The sequence below is a fragment of the Anastrepha obliqua genome, chromosome 4 (assembly GCF_027943255.1).
Source record: "Anastrepha obliqua isolate idAnaObli1 chromosome 4, idAnaObli1_1.0, whole genome shotgun sequence".
NCBI classification, from domain to species: Eukaryota; Metazoa; Arthropoda; class Insecta; order Diptera; family Tephritidae; genus Anastrepha; species Anastrepha obliqua.
The window spans coordinates 108,564,311-108,589,310 of record NC_072895.1 but is presented as its reverse complement, the minus strand read 5'-3'; positions in this window follow the sequence as shown (position 1 = coordinate 108,589,310).

Below are 25,000 nucleotides of genomic sequence, written 5' to 3'. Positions count from 1 at the left end.
TATTTTAGCACCAACTCAGTCGTTGAAATTACCACTTTTCACTTTCATTCTGTGCTATATTGAGGCCATAAACACACACATTTTTTTGGTCGCTTGCTCCGACTCTTCATTTCGATCGTGGTGGTACTAACGACTATCTAATTTTCTTTTTCTTGTGAAGACAACCTGTTAAAGAATTTGTTTTGAGGCTTCAAATCACCTCAAATTGCCGTATTAAATCAGAATAAAGATTACACCTAGTATAAAACTAATAAGTAATTTTCATTTCACAATTTGAAGTGTGGCTTAAACAATATTGACAACTAAGTCTTGAGGTTTCTTTCTTTTTAATCTTCTTTTTACAGTTGCTTCATCGCTTAGTACGGAAGCTTATGCGTTAATGTGTTTTTTTAACTTTTCAGCATGCTTAACTGCACAGAGATTGGCTGTGTCTGAGACGGTTTTTAAATTTAAATCCTTGTGCAGATCTTCATTACGCACGTACCAGGGAGCTTTAACGATTCCCCTGATTACTCTATTTTGGACGCGCTGTATAATGTCGCTGTTGGTCTTTGCAGTACATCCCCATAATTGGAGACCATAGGTCCACACCGGCTTTAGCACTTGGTTGTAAATGAGGAGTTTATTTTGAGTTGATAGCTCAGAGTCTCTGCCAATTAGCCATTGGAGTTTTTGCGTCTTTAGATTCAGCTCAGCAGCTTTGATTTTCACGTGCTCTTTCGTCTTGAGCTTTACATCTAAAGTCATGCCTAGATACTTTGCACTATTAGCATTTGGCACTATTGCTGACAAAATATGAACTGGTTTGTAGATAATTTTTTATTAGTAAAATCCACGTGAACTGATTTGGTTTCATTTAGCTTTATGTTCCAATTTTCAGTCCATGTGACTACTTCGTCAATGGACTTCTGCAGTTTCTTGATGGATTCGTTTTCAGTTGATCCAACAGCTAAGTTGCATGTATCGTCAGCGAATGTAGCTACTTTGCACATTTTCGGTACTGGCAGGTCTACGGTATAGAGTAGGTACAGTACTAGGCCGAGTATGCTGCCTTGTGGTACTCCGGTCAGTATTTGTTTTATTTCCGAATACGCCTACTTTTGCTTTACTCTAAAGTACCTATTTTTTATATACGATTCCAAAATGTCAGTGAACTGCAACGGAAGAAGGGCTTTTAATTTACAAAGTTGTCTTTCGTGCCATACTTTATCAAATGCCTGGGCAACTTCAAGGAATATTGCTGAGCAGACTTTATTACTCTCTAGCGCGTCTTCTATTGTATGTGTTATACTGTGTATTTGTTCGACGGTAGAGTGTTTTTCCCGGAAGCCAAACTGATGTGAGGGTATGATGTTTCTACATGCAATTATAGATTTTAAGCGTTTGGAAAACAGCTTTTCGAATAGTTTACCCATTACTGGAAGCAGAGCGATTGGCCGGTAAGATGTCTCTTCATTCGGATTTTTGCCTGGTTTAGGTATCATTACTATTTCGGATACTTTCCAGTGGAATGGTATATATTTCCAATCTAGGCATGCATTCATTATAAAAGTCAATTTCATTAGCGCCTTAGTTGATATATTTCTCAAAACTTTGGCGGTTATTAAGTCGAACCCTGGACTCTTCCTTAATTTTAAATTGGAAATTTCGGTAGCAACTTCATCTATACTGAAATGCTTTATTTTAACGAACTCTTGTACAGTTGATGGCGGAGTGAAATTTATTGTTTTTCGGTGCGGTTGAAAGATTTTCTGCAGGTGGTTGGCAAATACGTCAGCTTTTTCTGCATCGCTTTTAGCCCAAATGTGAATACCATTTTGCTGTTTTAAAATTTAATGAGCTAAAAAACTGTATTTTCAAAAGTTTTCTAAATATTCTGATTAAAAAGTGGGAAATTTTGATGATGAAAATTTGCTGACTTTTTTTACATTTCGTATAAGTAGAACGTTGATTCATATGTCAAATTATAATTAAGAACAAAAACATTTATTTTCAAAATTTATAAACCAAAGTTTTTTTGACAGGTTTATATATAATCTAAGTACGAAGCAAATTTGCCTAAAAATAATTTATTTGCGACTATTTGAAACCCAGTACCAAGTAGGGGGTGCATGCTCATAATAACTGAGATAAATGTTAAATAAATACATATATAAAATAGAAACACAAACTCTGCTATTTGTATATAAGAATAATTTTAATTTTTTTTAATACTAACTGATTACCAACTCTTCGCTTTTGGAATTTTCCAGTTACTCAATACGGAATACGCCTTTCAAAAATATGTTCTTTCATATGCAAGAATTTTTGTTGTAACATTTGCATTTTATTGATAACAACCAGTTCAAGTAACCAGCCACTCCTTTCAAAAACCTAAAATAGGCGCAAATTGGTCATAAATTTTAAAATTTTCACGCTTTTATTTGCTTTTGCTGCCTTTCCTTTTCCTATGTAGCGCCGTGCGTATATTTGATTTATGTAGATTTTTTATCGGTATGTTTTATTGCCGAAATTATAATTCCTTTTATCTTTCATTTGAATGTTCAATATTTTATGCTTTTCGTGATTGCCCACATAAATTACACCTCTAACTACATATCAGATTAGGCCACGCACATATCTACCTACATACGCTACTTGTACTTCTACATACATACATACGCATGCAAGTACATGTTTGCACAACAGAAATTTGTGAATTAAAAGTGTAAATTGAGGTTTCTCGTTTACTTCTTTGATGAAATCGCTAAATTTTTTGGTTTTAGTTAAGCGTAACTAGGCATACATGGCGAAGTTCTGCATGCTGACAAACATATGTATGCATGCATGTTTGGCAAAAAACCCTCAGTGTACTTCTTAAGTATTAGCATTGCGTCAACTTTTCCATCTTTTTCACCGCATTGACAGTAAAGTGCGAAATTAGTTTGCAAATAAATGTTAAACGAGTGTTCGAATATGTGTGTGCACCCCTACCTACACCTCTGCGCGTTTATGTGTATGCAACTGTAATATATCTCAACCACAAAAGATTGTTTAACACGTCTGTGTAATAATAAATATTTGTTCGGTTAATGCAAATTTTTTAATTGTTTACTTTTATGATAGAAAATGCAAGGAAATCACGTAATTTTTCAAAAACACAAACTTGAAGAGGTCTGCTGGGGTGGTATGTGATTACAATTGAACAAGGTCACTCAATTCTTGATCTATTGCCGAGGCTTGTGAACTCTTATGGCAGCAAGAAAGTTGCATTTAAGCCCTTCGGCGGAGCAACCATTTATTGGTTGCGAATTCCAGACAACTTTCAAAGTGTTCGAGATGAGTGTTTGAATAACCTCCTGAGGCTGAGTTAACTTTACAATGACATGGGCAGACAACTTTTTTTAAGATACAGTAATTTCGCTGGATTTTCACAATGGATGGAACTTGCACGCTTAAACTATTCAATGCATAAAATATGACTTGTAAGACAAAATAAGATTGAGCAGTTATAGCAGAATATATAGATATTTAGAATATAGAGATTTATATGGTAATCCAAACACAACCGTGTACTAAATATAAATAAACAAATATAAACAAAATTAAATGAAGTAAAATAAAATAGCACAAAAATAAAAAAGTACAATGAAATAATTTATTAGTAAATTAAAATAAGGTAATAGCAGAAAATAATAATAACAACAAACAAAATATTTTGAAAAATTTAATAAAATAAAATAAAATATCGTAGTATTTAGCTTTGGCCATAGAACTCAAATGAATGTACAAAGCGAGGGAAGTGAATATAATTCCAATAATTATATCTTCCACTGAATTAGTGCCTAAGCATTTAATAAAAAACTTGAAGAAGTATGACTGCCAACACCTCTTAGAAGACATGCAGAAGTCGACCATACTGGACACATGTGCAATAGTTCGTAGATTTTTAAATATTTAAGCAATAGTAATCGCATGGGCGTAGAACTTGGACTACGCTCCACCAGAGCACAATCCCTTGAAAATTTTATCCGGGATGTGTAATCTCCGGCAATAACCGAGATGGATTAAGCTCAAAAAAAAAAAAAAATAAATAAATAAATAAAATAAAATAAAATGAAATAAAATAAAATAAAATAAAATAAAATAAAATAAAATAAAATAAAATAAAATAAAATAAAATAAAATAAAATAAAATAAAATAAAATAAAATAAAATAAAATAAAATAAAATAAAATAAAATAAAATAAAATAAAATAAAATAAAATAAAATAAAATAAAATAAAATAAAATAAAATAAAATAAAATAAAATAAAATAAAATAAAATAAAGTAAAATAAAATAAAATAAAATAAAATAAAATAAAATAAAATAAAATAAAATAAAATAAAATAAAATAAAATAAAATAAAATAAAATAAAATAAAATGAAATAAAATAAAATAAAATAAAATAAAATAAAATAAAATAAAATAAAATAAAATAAAATAAAGTAAAATAAAATAAAATAAAATAAAATAAAATAAAATAAAATAAAATAAAATAAAATAAAATAAAATAAAATAAAATAAAATAAAATAAAATAAATAAAATAAAATAAAATAAAATAAAATAAAATAAAATAAAATAAAATAAAATAAAATAAAATAAAATAAAATAAAATAAAATAAAATAAAATAAAATAAAATAAAATAAAATAAAATAAAATAAAATAAAATAAAATAAAATAAAATAAAATAAAATAAAATAAAATAAAATAAAATAAAATAAAATAAAATAAAATAAAATAAAATAAAATAAAATAAAATAAAATAAAATAAAATAAAATAAAATAAAATAAAATAAAATAAAATAAAATAAAATAAAATAAAATAAAATAAAATAAAATAAAATAAAATAAAATAAAATAAAATAAAATAAAATAAAATAAAAAAAAATAAAATAAAATAAAATAAAATAAAATAAAATTAAATTAAATTAAATAAAATAAACCCTTTGGTTGGGCACCTATTGCGGCGCGTCCCAGGTGGTGGATAGGGTACGCCACAGCTATCTTCTGTGGTTAAGTAGGTCATAGCCTTGGTAAAAGCCTACTCGCGAACCAGCCTAGTTCTCGTCAACCAACAACTATGGTAGGGGGAACAACATGTAGTGCAGTGTTACTGCACGCGTGCCGTAACTGCCATAATTGCTGGCAGTGACCCATATCCACTTCGGTGGAAGGCGAGAAGCCACTCGTATTAGTAGGTCATGTCTCTGCTAATACGAATGGAGTAAACATGGACTCACGGGGAGAAGACCACTTCCTTATATCAAAGGCTACCAATCCAAGGTGGAACAGCATACGCCGAGGGATGCATGGCTTAGGGTGAGCTAAGTCGCTAGTATGCGGACTCTGGGGCACCTGTCGCACCCCAGTTTAAATCCGACTTACCACGGCATAGGGCTCTGGCGTGGCGAACCCCATTATTTCCCTACGAATATCTCTGGTTACGACTGCTGACTCGTCAGCTGAGTGACCGCCCCGCAAAAAAAAAAAGAATGAACAAAACTAACACAAAACAAACAACACAACAAAAAATTCCTTCCCGACGCGGAAGACCCGTTGGCTCCACCAAACTTATGGCGGGGTCAAAAACCACCCCTTCGGTGGCTAAAGTGCTCACTAAGAGCAAGACCGTCAAGGAGACACCACCGCACTCCCAGGTGGCTTCTACTTCCTCCAAAACCGACTCGGCTGCGGAGAACCCATTGAACACCAAATCTGTTTTGCCAGAAACTGGGAAAACAAGTCGGACAGAAGTCTCCAGGAAACCCATTCCTCCTCATCTCCGTCGATACAGAGATCGAAGACGCGCCACCTTCCTTACGGCAAAACCCCTGAGGAGGAGCTGTCCGACCAACAAAGGTCAACTCTCGGTTGGGCCCGGGAGTTTCTTCGGAAGTATGAGGCGTCCAAAGAGAAACCGAGTGCAGCTAAGCGGCAGCGGTCTTCAGAGGATCCTTCTAGCTTCAACGACCCCAAGAAGCATAAAGCTTCCTCTGAGGTCAAATTACGCAAGTTTAACGAAGTTGCCAGAGATAGTCTGGTCATGGCGGTGGTGGATAAGAGCCACCCTGACGGTTTCATCTCTCCATCAAACTGGAAGATTGTGGAGAGAAAACTTCAGTTGGGATACCTGGACGTTCTGAAACAGAACCCAGGGCCTCCTCCTTTCTGCTCTGACGCGGGATGGTTCCAGGCAAGGGTCAAGTTGATCGCGTGCTCGGATCAACGTTCGGTCAGCCTGTACGGCAAGGCCCTCGACCGACTCGGCGAGGTATGGCCCGGAGCGAATCTCCAACTCATCAAAAAGATGACCCCGCGGCAGAGCAAGGATACCTGTAGAGCCATCCGATCCGGAAACCATCCTGGAGCTACTGAAGATCGGAAACCCGAACCTACCCACCGAAAACTGGAGGGTAGTTAAGGTGGAAGAGCCTTCAGGAAACTCCAGACATGTCACGCTGCTCCTGGACCAGGAAAGCGTTCAAGCACTGGACGACCGCAAGGGGATTGTGGCATTCGGGTTCACTACCACTACCATTTGGACCTATCAGCCGAAAAATCTCCTCGCACCCAGCGAAGAGAGTACGGCGGCCCCAGAGATGGATGTCGATAAGCCTCTCTCACAAGATTCGACGATTGAGTCCGACTCGGAATCAAACAGCGAACTTGTGGGAAACTTATTTAACATTCAACTCGAGGACGAGGATAGTCTTTTAGATAGCGGTGATGACGCGAACGCCACAGTCATCGAATGTAAGTCTAAAAGTGCTGCAGATTAATCTGCACCACTCTAAGGCTGCCTCGGCAGCCCTCATTCTTCGTCTCTCTGACCTCAGAGAAGACATCATTCTCATCCAAGAACCTTGGATATCAAACAACAAGATATGCGGCCTAAAAGATAGGCACTACACCTTGTTTCAAGGTGAGGCTAACGTTAGATCGCGCTCTTGTATTCTCATTCGAAAACATATTAATGCTTTTCTTCTTCCCTTTAGCAATGCTGACACCACTGCCATAGAGGTTGAAGCAGTCCATGGCCCGATCTGGATTGTGTCGGCTTACATGCCTTATGACGCAGCGGAGGCGCCTCCTTCTGAAGCAGTGAGGAGGCTCGTCAATACGGCGCATCTGATCCAGAAACGCGTCATTATTGGAGCAGACGCTAATGCACATAATACTGTTTGGGGCAGTACAAACAACAACACACGAGGTGAGCAAATTTTTGATTATATTCTAGCGAATAAGCTTGATATATGTAATAGAGGGGATGCCCCTACGTTTCTTAACTCGTCTAGAAGAGAGGTACTCGATATTACTCTTGCTAGCGAATCATGTACACAACTGGTGCAGGACTGGAGCGTTGATAAACAGCACTCTTTTTCCGACCACCAATATATAACATTCACTTTAAAAGCCGAAACGGCAAAACCCATGAAGTACCTTAACAAAAAACGTATGAATTGGATCAAATATAAAGAACATCTTGCCAATGGACTTCCTGATATCAGGCAGTTTGAAATGGCAAATAAAAACGATATCGAAAACGCTGTCAACATGATAACGAAGACGTGTCAAAGCGCAGCACGACAATCTTGTCCCCTGACAAAAACAGGAGGTAAGCATAAACCTTTTTGGTGGACTCCAGAAATCTCAGAACTTCGCAATCGAACTCGGAAACTCTTTAACCAATCTAAAGTAACAGACGAATGGGAAGAATATCGACAATGTCTCAAAGACTTTAAGAAAGCTGTCAGAAGTGCAAAACGCACATCCTGGCGATCGTACACTCAAGAATTAGAGAACACCTCAGAAGTAAGCAGACTACGCAAGATTCTTGCTTCAAACCCAGTCTCTCCCAGTTTTATCATGACTCAAGATGGAACTTGGACTACTTCAACTGACCACACTCTTAGAATACTTCTAGAATCTCACTTTCCAGGCTGTGTTGCCAACTTACCTGCACTTCTCAGCACTTTTCAGAGTAATTATGGGAATAGATCAGATCTAATCAGCTCTAATAGCATCTCTACAGCAATACTAAGCTTTAAAAAATTTAAATCACCAGGTCCTGACAACATCATTCCAGCAGAACTTCAAGAAGGACTAGAAATTCTACTGCCTTGGTTAACCAGGATCTTTAACAAGTGTTTAAATCTGTCTTATCTTCCGACAATTTGGAAGAAATCGAAGGTAGTATTCATTCCGAAAACGGGGAAGCCTTCACACTGTAAACCAAACGACTTCAGGCCCATTAGCCTAACCTCTTTTTGCCTAAAGGCTTTTGAAAAAGTCTTAGATGAGCAAATCAAAACCCAACTTGATACTAAGTTGATCTCAGAGGCACAACATGCCTACACTAAAGGGAAATCGACTGAAACGGCACTTCATTCACTGGTGCAAACAGTGGAAACTTCCCTTCACAATAAGGAGTACTCTCTTGTCGCATTTATGGACATAGAAGGTGCTTTCAATAATATTGAACCCAACGCTATTTTGTCTGAAATTGCCAAACTGGGTATTAATTACTCCATCCGAAAGATGATCGAACAAATGCTTCAAAGTAGAATAATCACTTCAGAGCTTGGGTTAAGCCGCATGAGAATGTGCGCCGTCAAAGGCACTCCTCAAGGCGGAGTACTTTCACCCCTTCTCTGGAATCTCGCTGTAAACAGTTTGCTCCGAAATCTCGAAAAAGCAGGCTGCAAGGTTGTAGCCTATGCAGATGATATTGCTCTCTGCGTGTCAGGCAAACACCTGAATACTCTTACTGAGCTCATGCAACGCTCAATCAATATTCTGTCAAAATGGTGCACCGAAAGCGGACTAAATGCGAATCCAGCAAAGACAGATCTTGTTCTCTTCAATAGGAAACAACAATCTCCTTCACTGCAAACAATAACCTTAAAAGGGGAATCATTACTCCTATCTGATTCAGCTAAATATCTAGGAGTTATTCTAGATAGGAAGTTGAGTTGGAAATTGAACATCGAAAACAGATGCAAAAAAGCTTTCATAGCTCTTTATACTTGTAAGAAAGCTATAGGCAAAACCTGGGGTTTTTCACCTCGGATCATTTATTGGATATATACCTCGATCATCAAACCGATACTCTTCTACGGTGTGGTTGTATGGTGGACAGCACTCGAAAAACGGTGTAGAGTAGCCACAATTGATCGAGTTCAAAGAACAGCCTGCCTCCTGATAACAGGATGCTTAAGTACAACACCTACTAAAGCTCTAAATACGTTGCTTCACTTGTTCCCTATCGATCTGGCTGGCAAAGCGATTGCAGCGAAAGCAGCGACACGCATGAATGCTATATCGAAATGGAATAAGTATCTTGGCCATTCGGCCATACTTAACAGGAACACTGTTATCTCTTCTGACATAGACTATCATGTAAGTCTTCCATCACCACCCTTGCTATTCTCCTGTTCACTCCCAACTAGGGAAGAATGGAAGACAAATCTAACCGAAATCAATGGCCCTCTGACTATATATACAGATGGTTCAAAACAAGACGGCAAAGTGGGATTTGGAATCTTTTCCAATTCCCCTCACATCAATCTATCATTTAGATTACCCAACTACTGTAGCGTATTCCAAGCGGAAGTATGCGCTATCTGGTATGCTGCGAAAACTCTCTTAGAAAATAGAATATCACTAGAGGATATCCGCTTTTTCACCGACAGTCAAGCGGCCGTTCGAGCACTCAGCTCCTCTTATACCCACTCAGATGTGGTTCGATCCTGTCTCTTATCTCTTAACGAGATAAGTGTTCAGAATTCTGTCCAAGTAATCTGGATACCGGGTCACAGTGGATTCGAAGGTAACTGCAAAGCTGATGAGCTCGCAAGAGCTGGAGCTGCGCAATCAAATGTTAGTAACTTACCCACAATCCACATTCCGCTCTCAACATGTAAATTACTCATTGATCGAGAATTTCACAGCATTGCTGATCGGAGGTGGCGAGTGGAAACTACTTGCGTTACGACCAGACAAATCCGGCCATCTTACAATCTGAAACAGGCAAAAACCCTTATAAGTCTTTCGAAACACGATCTAAGGCATATAATATCTCTTATCACCGGCCACTGCCTGTTGGGCACTCACGCACGTCGTCTTGGGGTTCCTCAAAACGACCTGTGCAGATACTGCGAGGACGAAGATGAGGAAGTATCGAGTAGACATTTGCTGTGCAGTTGTCCCGGTCTAGCCAGAAGTCGCCTCGCTCTTCTTGGCTCTCCAACAATTGACAATCTTTCAGTACTCTCGAACCTGAAAATCGAATCTCTCATCAAATTTTCGAAACGAATTAATATCTTTGACCAAAATCCACAATAAAAATCTCGGTTAGGTGGGGAAATCATGTAACATAATGAGCTCTAGGGCAACACAACGGACCCAACTTGCGGTCTATGTGGCACTCCGATGCGGGGTCACCCTTAAACCAACCAACCAACCAAATAAAATAAAATAAAATAAAATAAAATAAAATTAAATTAAATTAAATAAAATAAAATAATAACTCTCATTAGAGAGTTGACTGGCATGACAACCCCGCGGCCCCTAGTCACGACCCCGCACGGACATCCCTCACCGAGGGGTGCTGGAAGTAACGACTCCACGGCTCCGAAGTTTCAGCGAAGAAGAAAACATACCGCTAAAATGCCTAACATGCCTGCTGTGTGAATGCATGTCTGAAGGACACAGTTAACCCAGAAGGAAATCTGTAAACCTACTGGCAGAAGGTTTAAAATGCAATTACCCGTTTCGAAAAACGGAGAGCCGCACTATAGAGGAATCTAATGATTGCAGCTGAGCGAGGATATTCGCTCAAGTGTCGGCAGAAGCCACGGCTGCCGGCGAGGGCTCTGCTCATCGACATCAGATAGCGGAGTTGGCAGTGGTACAACAACAACAATACGAAACCCCCAACACTGCGACAAGTGTTTCTCAAGTTAATCTTGGGACCACAAGAGCAGGCCGTGTGAGACAGCGTATTCAATGGACAACGAAAATGAATGAATATGTCCTGCGCTGCTACTACAGCTCCACAAATTGTGAAGAACCGGAGCACATGACGACCTATCGTGAGATAATGCTAGACCTGTTTCTAAGAAGATATAGACATCTGAATAGGAAGCTAACCGAAAATAGCAATCGAAACGCAATCTTCCAACACGAATATGTAAGGAAAGAAAAGCAAGAGGAAATTAAAAGTGCAATACGCAGAGAGCTACGAAGAGTGGAAGGAAGCGAAGAAGAAATAACACCAGAGTTAACCGAGGCACGCAACCCACAGCCTGAAAATTTAGCGGAATTTACCAACGTACAACCTGAAATTAACTTGATCTATGAAAGTATTGAAAGCGATGGTCCAGAAACTAATGAAGAACGGGAGGTGAAAACTATATTTTCCTTAATTATCTGGTGAATTATGAAGGTATGGATCCTTTGCTAAGACCAAGGATACGAATCGGAAAAGTTAAACGTTAAAGTTTACCACACACTTACTCGAAAATTCTGCCAGCATATGTCGCCAATAGCACCAACTTGGAATATGTTAACACTCTCTTTTATGTTTCTGCTCTTACTACTGTACGATTACTGGGGAAGCACCCAAAGGTACAGACATTTAAAAATACAACAACGCAAAAAACACCTGTAGTCCCCAAGGGGCAAAGAAGACTCGAGACACGAATTGCCGGTCTAAGAGAATCTATAGGAAGGCTTACTTCATTTAAAAATGGGGCTAGATCTAAAAGGTTGTTCAGGCATGTATCTACAATCATCACGCCGCTTAAACCTCAGACTGTAGAAATTGACCAACTATCGGAGATAATTGATAGGAAAGTGCAGCAACTCGCCGCTTACTCAAAACGATTAAGAAGATACCTCAAAAGTAATCAGAGACGGAGGGAAAACCAGCTTTTTCACAAAAATCAAAAGAGCTTTTATAGAAATCTGAAACAAAAAAGCAATGCGGAATCTCAGACATTATATTCACAACAACAAGATTTAGAGCAGTTTTGGGAGAAAATATGGGCACAAGCAAAACACTTCAATGCTGATGCGAATTGGTTAGCCAAAGAAAAAGAAAAAGCGGATAACGTAGCACCAATGCACTTCTACGATATTACAGCAGAAGAAATAAAGATTAGTATATGTACTTCAGCTAACTGGAAATCCCTTGGCCTAGATCAGCTACACAACATCTGGCTTAAAATGCTCTCAGTAATGCAGGAAGCACTCGCAAGAGCTATTGAAAAATACAGCTGTCATCCCAGAATTTCTTACAGCCGGAGTGACCTATCTTCTTCCAAAGGACGTACCATCTGCTGATCCACCAAAATATCGCCCAATTACTTGCTTGAACACGACATACAAGCTCTTGACGAAAATTATCGCTAACCGAATATATGAACACTGTGAAAGTAACAGCATTTTATGTGAAGAACAGAAAGGTTGCAGGAAGCGCACAATGGGCTGTAAAGATCAGCTTATTATAGACACTGTTATCACAGGAGTAGCTCTGAGAAAAAGGCGGAATTTAAGCGTCGCGTTTATTGACTACAAAAAAGCTTTTGATTCAATGCCGCATGATTACCTATTAGAGATATTAAGAATATACAAAATCGATGCTGCCACTGTTGCCCTCTTGGGCCGCATAATGAGGAAGTGGAATACAAAACTGGTTTTAAATGGAACTGTTTCAAAACTAATTTCAATCAAACGTGGTATATTCCAAGCGGACGCCTTAATAATACGCTCAACCATCTTCTATTTGTTGATGACTTGAAACTTTACGCAAACAAAAAGCATACATTTTATGAGCTGATAGATGTCACTAAAGCTTTCAGTGATGACGTTGGGATAGAATTTTGGACAGATAAGTGCAAAATAATACATTTAATTAGAGGTCAGCTTGATGAAACCGAAGAAAACTACGCAGTAGGTCAAAATATTATTATAGATGCTTTCCATTTCAATTCAACCGGGCTATTCGGGTCATGTTCTTCGATTTCGATGTAACTTAAATATGTTGCTCTCTGGTCAAAATAATGAGACACGTATTTTTTTGTTCGCCCGAAAAAAATTTTTTTCAAGAGTTATCGGCAATTTTGTTTTTCGCCTCAAACTCGATTTTTTTTAATTATATAAGAAAAAATTTTTTTTAAATGCCCATAACTTAGTCAAAAATGAACCGATTTTAATAATTCTGAGTTCAAAATGATCGTAATTACTTACACAAGCGACTTCATGTAGAAACAATTGCAAAAAAGTAGTTGAAAATTTTTTATTTAGTAAAAAAGAAAAAAAATTTAAGTTTTTTCAAAATTCAATATTTCAAAAAGTGTATTTTTTTTTTTTTATAACTTTTTCCAAATCAAGAAAACATGTCAAACTTTAATTGAGCTGCATGCCTAGTAGCTAAAATGCGTTGTTTTTGAGTAATGAATTTTTGAGTAAACACCCTGTTTCGCACTTTTTGGTTTTTGCAAAATAAAAAATTTTCAAACAGGGTGTTTACTCAAAAATTCATTACTCAAAAACAACGCATTTTAGCTACCAGGCATGCAGCTCAATTAAAGTTTGAGATGTTTTCTTGATTTGGAAAAAGTTATAAAAAAAAAAAAATACACTTTTTGAAATATTGAATTTTGAAAAAATTTAAATTTTTTTCTTTTTTACTAAATAAAAAATTTTCAACTACTTTTTTGCAATTGTTTCTACATGAAGTCGCTTGTGTAAGTAATTACGATCATTTTGAACCCAGAATTATTAAAATCGGTTCATTTTTGACTAAGTTATGGGCATTTAAAAAAAAATGTTTCTTATATAATTAAAAAAAATCGAGTTTGAGGCGAAAAACAAAATTGCCGATAACTCTTGAAAAAAATTTTTTTCGGGCGAACAAAAAAATACGTGTCTCATTATTTTGACCAGAGAGCAACATATTTAAGTTACATCGAAATCGAAGAACATGTCCCGAATAGCCCGGTTGAATTGAAATGGAAAGCATCTATAGACAACTTGCATAGCAGCGAATCTTATAAATATTTAGGATTTCTGCAACTTAAAGGAATCAACCACACGCTAGTAAAGCAAAACCTCATTAAAAAATTTGAGGCACGACTGAAAGCTGCATTAAAAACTAGTCTGAACAGTGGAAATAAATGCAAGGCAATCAATACCTGGGCCGTACCCCTTTTGACATACTCGTTTGGAGTAATAAAATGGTCTCAGACAGACATCCTTCGGATTGAAGCGCTGATACACACCACTCTTACAAAGTTCCAAAGCCATTACCCTCAAAGCGCTGTGGAAAGAATATCCCTTCCTCGAAACGTTAGTGGGAGAGGAATCATTAATATAGCGCGTCTACACTTCTCGCAAACTTTAAAGCTACGTACATATTTTCTTCGCAGCGAGTCGCATCTATTTAAAGCTATCGCCATCAGTTTAATGGAGCAGGATTTCCCAGTACCGGAGGGGGTTAAATCCCCAGCAGAAATGATCGCAGCATGGAAGGCAAAAGCAATACACAGTGCCCATCCCCATGATCTCGAAATGGAATGGATAGACGCACAATCATCCAATTTATGGTTGAAAAGACGAAAACTGTTTTCTGAAACAGAAGGTTTCGCAATCGCTATCCAAGACCGAGTTATCCCAACAAGGAATTTCCGAAGGTCGATACATGGCGAGGCAATAGAAGATAGGTGCCGAAGGTGCGGCATTTACGGTGAAACAATCGACCATATAATCGCTGGATGTAGCGTACTTGCCCCCCGTGAATATGTCATGAGACATAACAATATAACAAAGATCCTCCACCAACAACTTGCGATAAAACACGGTCTCTTACAAGCAGAAGTCTTGTATTTTAAATATGAACCAAAGGCAATATTGGAAAATGCAAATTTTAAACTATACTGGGACAGATTTATTTCTAGAGATCAAACCGCAGCTGCCAACAAACCTGACATTATCTTGTTCGACAAGATAAATAAAACAATCGAAGTAATCGATATAGCGGTGCCCCTTAATCGCAACATCCAAAGCACATACTCCACCAAAGTATCGAAGTATGCAGCTTTGGCCATAGAACTGAAACGGATGTACAAAGCGAGGGAAGTGAATATAATTCCAATAATTATATCGTCCACTGGATTAGTGCCTAAGCATTTAATAAACTGCAAACATGCCAACACCTCTTAAAAGACATGCAGAAGTCGACCATACTGGACACCTGTGCAATAGTTCGTAGATTTTTAAAAATCGCATGGGCGTAGAACTTGGACTACGCTCCGCCAGAGCACCATCCCTTGAAAATTTTATCCGGGATGTGTAATCTCCGGCAATAGCCGAGATGGATTAAGCTCAAATAAAATAATATAAAATAAAATAAAAAATATACAATATATAATAAAATTAAATAATAAATAACAAAAGAAAATAATATATAATAAAATAAATAAAAAATAAAACCAAAATTTAATTAAATCAAAGGAGTAAAATAATAATATTAAACAAAATCTCATAAAAGAAAATAATAAGCATATATGCTAAAAAATATAAAAAGGTAATAAAATAAAATAAAATTGAAAGCAAAATAAAATGAAATAAAAATATATAAAATGGCCGATATTTCTGAATTGAATTACACCATCTTGATCACTCATGATTCCGAGCTGAAAATATCTGTCAGCATCAAAAAACTTACCATTCTAGTGAAAACTTGATTTCTTACACGAAGCTTGTCAGGAACGCTATGAAACGCTATGAGCGCTAAAAACTTGATGCTTCCTGAGCACACTAGCGCATAACTCTTTAGTTTATCCATTGAGTTCTTGCTCAATGTTCTAAACTTTTAGTAAACATTTTCTTATTAAGTGAAAGACACTTCTGTCCTTGGCACAGTTGAAGTCAGTACTCACTAGGTTTCGTAGTGACTGCGAAGTAATTTAAAACGCTTCATTATGTTTTATTTTGTCAAAATGCTTACTTTGTGTATTGTAATTTATTTATTTTATTCGTTACCTTAAATTCCCTCTCGCGCACTATCTTCTCTTCAACGCATTACATCTCAATCGCATTGTATTTCGACCACAGCAAAGATGAAGATGAAGAAGAAGAAATTTCAAGTGCCTTCTCAATGGTATTATGTTTACGCTTCAATATTTTATAGTACAATAGAAAAATGTTCAATCTATTTTTACAGTTTCCACGCTATTATTACCGCACGTCGCTGACACCGAACACCGCGCACAGACGGCGCACCTACAACTGCACGTATGTACTGACATTCTTGCATTGAATTTTGCCTAGTGGATAGCCGCAGCGAGTCGAGCCGTACGTGCGAGTACAACTATCGCCACCAGATCGTTCATTATGCGCAAGTTAATTTTTTTGCGTTTTTTACACTATTTTTTCTGTAACAACAAGAGCGCTAAAGAAAATAAACAAATAAGTAAACAAAGCGCTAAGCAGCGAAATATTTTAGCAACGAAAAAAGTTGTAAATGTAGCGAAGAAGTGCTAAGCAGTGAGCAGAGCGTCTTGTCGGTGGAGGTGGCAGAAGTAAGCGCGAGTGTGTGTGTATGTATGTAGAGAGGATAAAAGAGGCGGCAACAGTTCTTAGCTTCGCTCTGTAAGCATCTCAGACTTAAGTTTTACGTCACTGCATTCAATTGGCCCGCTTTTGTATTGCCCTACGTCCGCTTGTTTTCCTTTCAATGGTCTATTCAATGATCAGCTGATGGAAATTAATGGAATGATAGAGAAAGCTATGAAATTCATATACTACAAAATTACTTATGCATATGTGTGTGTATGTATATATATTATATATATGAAGGTAAGTATGTATGTATGCGCCTAGAAGTAGCGAAATGTACCGACCTTCACTGAAACCTGGTACTTTTCAAGTACTTACTTACATAATTTCTAAATTTTGCTTACACAAAATAATTTGTTTTTTTATTTAATCGAAAGCAGAGCAAATGACATTCAAAACGCCCACTCCTTTGGAAGTTCAGCCCACTTCAGTTTTAGAGTAGTCAATATATAAAAGATCATTGTCGACCATGCCTCTCATGCCTAACGAGAATTTCCATCACACATTTCTCTGATTGCTAGAGGCTTTTACTGACTGACCTTATTTACATTATTGGGCATCAAAGTTTAAACGACAGAAAAATGTTTACTTATAAAGAAGCTATCGCCCTATCAAAATATCTTTAATCCTACATAGACTCGGAAACATGAATAACAGCTCGCAGAGACAAGCAGATTACACATATCAGGTTTCAGATCAAGTTTCTTAACAATCGAGCTGACTAACCAACAACAGGCAAAGCGTTGACCAAATGAGAGAGTTAGACAATTACCCTGTGATGACGCGGAATTTTCTTGCTAAGCAGGCTTAGTTGTACCCTAAGCAATTTTACTCAAGCTCAGCAAATCATGACAGTCTTGTCTTTTTCGTGTTAACCAGTGAAAGTATACAAACACCAGCCGAAATCAACTTCTTCTCAACTTTCTTCTTAGTCTTTCCAAGGCGAACGGAGTTATTCTTTTCCTCTGTCAACACCAATGCTTTCTGGTACCACATAGGATGCTTTCAAGGCTGGAGCAGTGAAATCCATTTGGAGCAAGCAAATGTATGTGTATGTATGTATGTATGTCTGTAAGCGTCATACAGCTACTAGAGCTCACTATCTCATCGATGGCAATATTCGCCGTCGCCAACGCGCACGTGTTCATGAATTGGAAACTTTGGAATCTGCAATAGGCTGGTTTTATTCATCGAGAGTGTACTTTTAATCTTAATTGCCGTCTTTAACTGAAGTACTCCTCGCTGCCTAGGGATATTCTTCAATGGATTTCAAGGCTTACATTTTTCACCGAAAGCTAACTACTTCCATATGTCATTTGGATTCCAAGATACGCGTGCAGTATCAAGATATTTCGTCTTGCTCTGGTTTAAGTACAAATACAATTGGTTTTCTTTCTTATTCAGATTTTGAGGAATTACAGCGATCTCAAAAACAGAAAATATTCTTAAGTTTATCTTTCAGTCAGTTCAATGAGCTCAATACCGGAAAATTTTCTAAAGAGTTTTCCTCTTCATGCTGAGCTCATAGTTGCTTGATTTTTCTTTTAATCGCCATTATAGTCATCGAGTAAATTTTAATCGAGTTTGACAAATATCTCATCCACAGTATTCTGCTTCTCGGACGCGATTAGAACAATATAAATTCTCACGCAAAACTACAATTTTTCAGTGCAAAGAAGACTTGTATTTTTTCTTATTACATTCATCGAAACCGAACGCACATTTCGTCGAACAGCGGGATAAGTTTGGAGGACCAGCAGGGGAGCTTTACCTATAATGGTATATAGACGTGTGGCTCTTCTGTCATAGAAAAACGGGTTAACACATATAGAAAAGAGAAGATGGCAAATTTATAAGGAGTTCACTCTTTTGTAATAACTCAGATGGTTACGTATTGGCTCCTTAACCGAGCTTTTTTTTGTGTTCAAAATTAGATTTATTCATCAACGTAATTCCCATCAAGAATAACGCAGTCATTCTAGCGCCGATCTAAATAACATTTCAATACCTTTTTTGAAGAACGATTAATCTTTCGCCCCAAAATAGGCTTCACTGTCAGCTATAATCTCTTCATGTAATATCAATATTATTCGTTGCTACACTTCGTGTCCTTCATCCTCTTTAATGCCCTAACTTCAGGTGTAATTCAGCAGGATGAAGAAGTTTAATCTCTATGGTATAGGGTCATTTTCTTCTTATGCCAACAGTTTCCCGATTGACCATTTGTGTCTTTACAGAAATGAGTTCCGGATTGCAGCCTATGTGCTCAGTATGCTTCAGCATCACTCTTATGTGGCTCAGTTCAACGTAGCCTACTGGGTGTAAGTGCTTGATATGTCCGTAGCTCAAACTCTTTGAGCTTACACTCTTCGATAGCTCGGTTTAAGACGATCTGTAGGAATAGAACGAACTTTTTCTTGATTGCCCAGCAACTTAAGTGCCTTGCACTTACGTACGTCATTCAGAGCATACGTTCAACGTGACCACTTGGGTAAATACTTTTTGTGTCCAGAAGTAACTGATTCTATAAAGAATATAAAAGAATTTTAGTATGTTTGTGGTATTTTTGAGGTTGATAAGACTTAAACTCTTGACAAATATTCCATTCAACCGTTCGTCTACCAGAGTGAATGCTAGAGTTAATTACTAAAGACCTCTAATCCACGGCTAATCTTATACTGTGCTTCTACTGTTTGTCATACCAGCTATAAAAGGCATCATAAGATAAAATTAACGACTTACACTTGCCGCTCGTGCAAAAGCTCTTTAGGAACTTAGCTTTTTCGTTAGTTTTCAGTTGACGGGCTCTACGTCAAAATGGCTCTAACTTTTCATTGGAAGTTGGTTGAATGGCATAACAGCAAATTCAACTTTGTTAAGGTTTTCTCTTTCTCCGATATCGATAATAGTTCTCAAAAGGCCTCTTCTATTCGCCATTTTCCCGCTCGCTATGTCTATGCTCGATTAACTTGACTAAAAATTTGCATGCGAAAGCAACAGCAAAATTGTCGTGTAAAATTCGTCGCCAATGAGTATGGCCGTGGCTCATTAGAAGCCTTACCAGCACATGCAACTTAAGGCAGTGCATTGCCGACATACACATATGCTCATTTGTACCAGATGCTTCATCTATTCGCCACTTGCTAAGTCTTCGCGAAAAGAAGAGCCCCAAAGATATTTTCAATTCAACAGTGGCTGGAGATGTAAGCGGTGTCTTCTAACCTTTTCGGTTCCTCTATGTCATACTTTATATACCAATTGGATATACCGTCTGCGCCATGAACTTCTAAGCCTGCTTACACTACCACGCAGTCTTTTACTATAGGGTGGGCCATGTAAAATTTGCTTTTTGAATCAGCTATAAAAAAAAAACGAATGACTTTTTTTTCAAACTTTTTTTTTTATTTTGAAGATTGAACATTGTCATTTATGAATGAAAAATAATATTGTTCAAATGACTGAAATGACTGGCTGTACAGTAAGCCATTCGATCAACCCAATTTTTAAGCACATTTTCGATTATTTGGGCTCCTATTTCATGAATGGCAACTTCGATTTCGTGTTTTAAAGCATCAATCGTCTCTGGATGGTTCGCATAGCATTTGTCCTTAACAGCTCCCCACAAAAAATAGTCGAACAGGCTTAAATCACAGCTCCGAGGCGGCCAATTGATATCGGAATTTCGGCTGATTATTCGGTTTTCAAAAACGGTAGCCAAAAATTCGAGTGTAACTTTGGCAGTGTGACAAGTTGCACCGTCCTGTTGAAACCAAATGTCATCCATGTCATCCTCTTCAATTTTTGGAAACAACTCGTTGAGCATGTCACGGTAACGCTCGCCATTTACTGTAACCGCGGAAGAGGAAAAAGACTCACCACTTTGGAAATAGGTTTTCAATATTTCCCTATTTTGTTCAAGCGTATAGCGTCCCATTTCGTAAATGTCAAACCTTTAAGTAAATTATGAACACATTTGACATGTCATTTGTGTTATCATTCTCAAAAAAATAGGTGGTTCAAAAAGCAAACGCTATATGGCCCACCCTGTAGAAATACACTGTCATGAAATTTAATGTGTCTGCACAACATTCTCAACTGCACAACTCTATACAACTTAAATACTCACTCGGAAATATTAATTTAATGAGTTGTAGTACAAATTTAGGGCAATACATGAAAGTCTGTACGCATTCATCATTAGGTCTATCATCATCGTCATCAGCTGATTTACTGACCGAGTCCAATGCCCGCAATGGAGAGCTGTGGGCAGAAAACAATCAACTAAAAACCACCGAAAGATACAAACTGACGCTCTTGTAAGACGCCAAAATAAATTAAAATTTATGTGCATAAGTGCAAAAAGCAAAAACAAAACAACATTGTCGCAATAACAAAAACAACTTCTCATCGAGCAACAAGCCAATAATGCAAACAATAGCAGAAAATCAGTGAGCAAAGAAATATAAAACCCAACAAAAAGTACATAAACAAACAACTGGCAGTCAAGCAAACCAGCAAGCAGCTGCTGGTTTATACTGAAAGTGGGCAGTGGGGATGAAGATCAAGAATTGAACAAACTAACAAATGCACAACTGACGTAGAACTTTACACAACGAATACTGTAGTCACGAACAAACATTTGTGCATGCACTAGAGATGGTCGTCCCGAGTTGCGGGATTAACAGAAATTAGTCCAGAAAAATTTGAGCTACCGAAAAAGCATTTAACGAGCCAATTAGGCGCTAGAAAATATTTTTAATGAATTTTATATTCATGAGCACACACGCGTATATAAGAAAATGACGCAATTTTGGACCAATCGAAGCCGATTTCGGTATGCAAAAAATTTTGTTTTAAAATATGTGTTATGAAGTTTCGGGATTATTAACAGTCATTCTTATCCATATACACATTTATTTTTTTGTTTGTATGTATTTCTATATTCGAATTACCAAATAGCCATTCACCGCTCCACAAAACACGCGCGTACCTGCCTGCACTGTAACTAATATTGCAAGAGAAGTTACTCCACTTTACAAAGTGTTTGTTCTTGATTTTCTATTTGTGGTATTTGTTTTTCTTATGTTTTGCGTTTTGCGAATGTTCGTTGGATTTTGTGTGGCTTTTTGCGGCTTTACAGAATTTTTGCCTTAAATTTTGCTTTCAATTCACTTTTAACTGTTGAGGATTAGCTTCATTATTTTTTGAAATATGAATATGCTTTATAATTTCTTTAGTGATTTTTTTAGTGATTAGTTACTGTTTTAAGTGATTAGTTAATGTATATTTGGCTGAAACTCAAATTGATAATTCCAAAAATGTTAAAGTTTACATACAATGACGTCGAAAGCTTTTGATCTCAACCGAAACTGAGTCTTAGAGGAAATACTTGTATGCGCGGCATAAAGTGAATCGATGTGACATATAGGATGCGTCTGCATATTTGAGTGAAACCTTCATTAGAAAACTTAGAGAAGAGGAACTATACATACAAATGTTGACATTTGAGCCTTCGAGTATATTGTATTTTTGGATAAATAGCCTAGGTAAGATAGAGATAGACTCGAAGAGTCAACACCAGGCCTCATGGAGAAATGGTTCCCAGTAATCTGAAGCACGAAAAATTATTTACCAAGTGTAAGGTAAAACCATCTTCATGAGTGGGAAGGAGAAAGTTTTGAGGAGCTTAAGACGCTGACAAAGCCGACAACTCTAATTAGAAGTAGGTGATCTTAATGAGTTACTTAGCCCCTAACTAATGACAATGGGTCTTTCAGACTCCCCTGAAGATTTTAACTATTATAGTCTTTTAAGGAGGCTAAGGAGTAGACTTATTTCGAAATTTGTTATAGTAAAATTTATAATAAATAAAATATAGGTATATAATCATTACCTTCAAATTTACATACATATTTTTTTTTAAATAAGCTGATTATTAGAAAACATGCACACACTTTCTTTACTCAATTCTAATAGAGAAAACAATAAGATTAATTTTTAGGGGAGTCTCATAAAATTCTAGCTCATTTGAAAGTATTTTTGGGGGCTGAAATGCAAACACATAGGCTCTCATGTAGTTCTTTACCCTGTGGAGTCGCCTGTGGTATGTAAAACGTAATCGCAGTTGTCGAAATATTACTATTTTTCCTCCAGCCTAATAGACTTTATTATAATTTATAGCCTTTAACTTATAAATATATATAAGACCACCGTAGCCGAATTGCCCTTCGGAATTCGAGAGCGCGAAGGCTTGAATCTCCGTGAAACACCAAAATGAAGAAAAAGTTTTTTCTAAAGCAGTCGCTCCTCGGCAGGTAATGCAAAAGCTACGCATAAAGAACCATTTACCGTTCAAAGTCGGCCTAGAACTGTAGCTTCCTTCATTTGCGCAACAGCATCAAGACACACATCAGGAATGGGAGGAGGAGCTCGGCCAAACACCCAAAAAGGGTGTATATATAATATATATGCATTACCATACATGTATTTCTATTCAGGAGTTTATCAAAGTGCGCCAGTCGTTTCTTTCTCATGCTAACCGGCGCCAATTGGATACACCAAGTGAAGTCAAGTCCTTCTCCATCTGATCTTAATAACGCAAAGGAGGCCTTCGTCTTCCTGCGCTACCACCCGCTGGTACCGCATGAAATACTTTCAGAGCCGAAGCGTTTGTATCCATTCGGACGACATGACCCAGCCAACGTAGCCGCTGGATCTTTATTCGCTGCGCTATGTCTTTGTCATCGTAACGCTCATACAGCTGATCGTTCCATCGTCTGCGATATTCGCCGTTGCCAACGTGCAAAGGTCCAAAAATCTTCCATAGAATCTTTCTCTCAAGCACTCCAAGCGTCGCTTCATCGGATGTTGTCATCGCCTACGCTTCTACACCATATGTTAGGGTGGGCATGATGAGAGCCTAGAAGAGTGTTAGTTTTGCTCGTCGAGAGAGGACTTTACTGCTCAGTTGCCTACTTAGTCCAAAGTAGCATTTGTTGGCAAGAGAGATTCTACGTTGGATTTCAAGGCTGACATTATTATAGTCTTTTACAACCTCAAAATTATAACTGTCAACAGTGACGTGAATGCCGATACGCGAGTGCACCCACTGTTTGGTAGAAGACAGGAGGTACTTCGTTTGGTCCTCGTTCACCACCAAACCCTTTCGCTTTGCCTCTTTATCCAGTTTGGGGAAGGCAGAACTAACAGCGTGGTTGTTAAGTCCGATGATGTCAATATCATCGGCATACGCCAACAGTTGTACGCTTAAGTGCCCAGCACTCGCACACAAATCGTGCAAGGGTTGAAGCCAAGTGTCCATCGATTGCATCGCATTTTGGCATAATAGGCTGATTTAGTTTTATTAGTCAAAAATTGGATTGATCGAATGGATTATGTAACTCGTAGCTGCGGCGGGCATATTCGGCATATCATATATTATTAAAAAATAACTGCCATGGACTTATGTACTAGGTTATAATAAAAAAATCATCCCGTCGCATCAGTGGTATGTGGGGCATGCTACCACTAATACTTTAACAATCCTCCACCTTGGCTAAATTCCACTCCGTGATCTAAAGATATTTCATCAGAGTGGGGCAACGTTTATGTCTGCTAACACAACCAGTGCCTGCGTCCACGTTCCTCTCCTGTGAGCTTATGGAGACTCTCATCGACTCTACACCTCCGATAATATCAATTTCTTCTTCAGTATTTTTGAAGCACCTATTTTGAAATTTATAAGTGAGTGCTTATCTCAAGCGTCTTTTCGTTTGTTTGTTTGCCTGTTTAGCGCTTTAGCCGGGAGCGCTCTTCTGCTCTGACTAAGACCACCAATGTTGACTATAATCCTTTACAGTGACGCCATCAGCATGGCTGCCTTTCCTCATGCTTCATTAATGTGCTCCTTGAAGCTTAGTCGGACATCGATCATAACGCCCAAGTATCTTAGTCCCGCTTGTGTTGTGACGCTAAACCCCTCAATATTTAGTGTGGTCGTTTCTGACTTTTTCTGCTCGTAATGAAGAACTGCTTCAGTTGTTTGTCCTGCTAGCTGAAGTTTAACGGCCAATATCCACTTTTTGACCTTTGTTGTTGCCTTGCTGCAGATGCTCTGAATCTGAGGAAGTGTTTTGGCGTCTATCATCAACGGAAAGTCGTCTGCGTCTCCAATTATTTGCACTTCTCTCGGCATTGGGAGTCGCAGTGGGTCATCCATAAGATCGGACCCAGTACAGATCTCTGCGGGACTTCGCCCATCACTGCATATATCTTAGGACCTTTACTTATGTGTGTCACCAGTGCTGAAAGCTGGCGCTCAGCTAGCCCTGGAAATTGTAAAGTTTGCTTC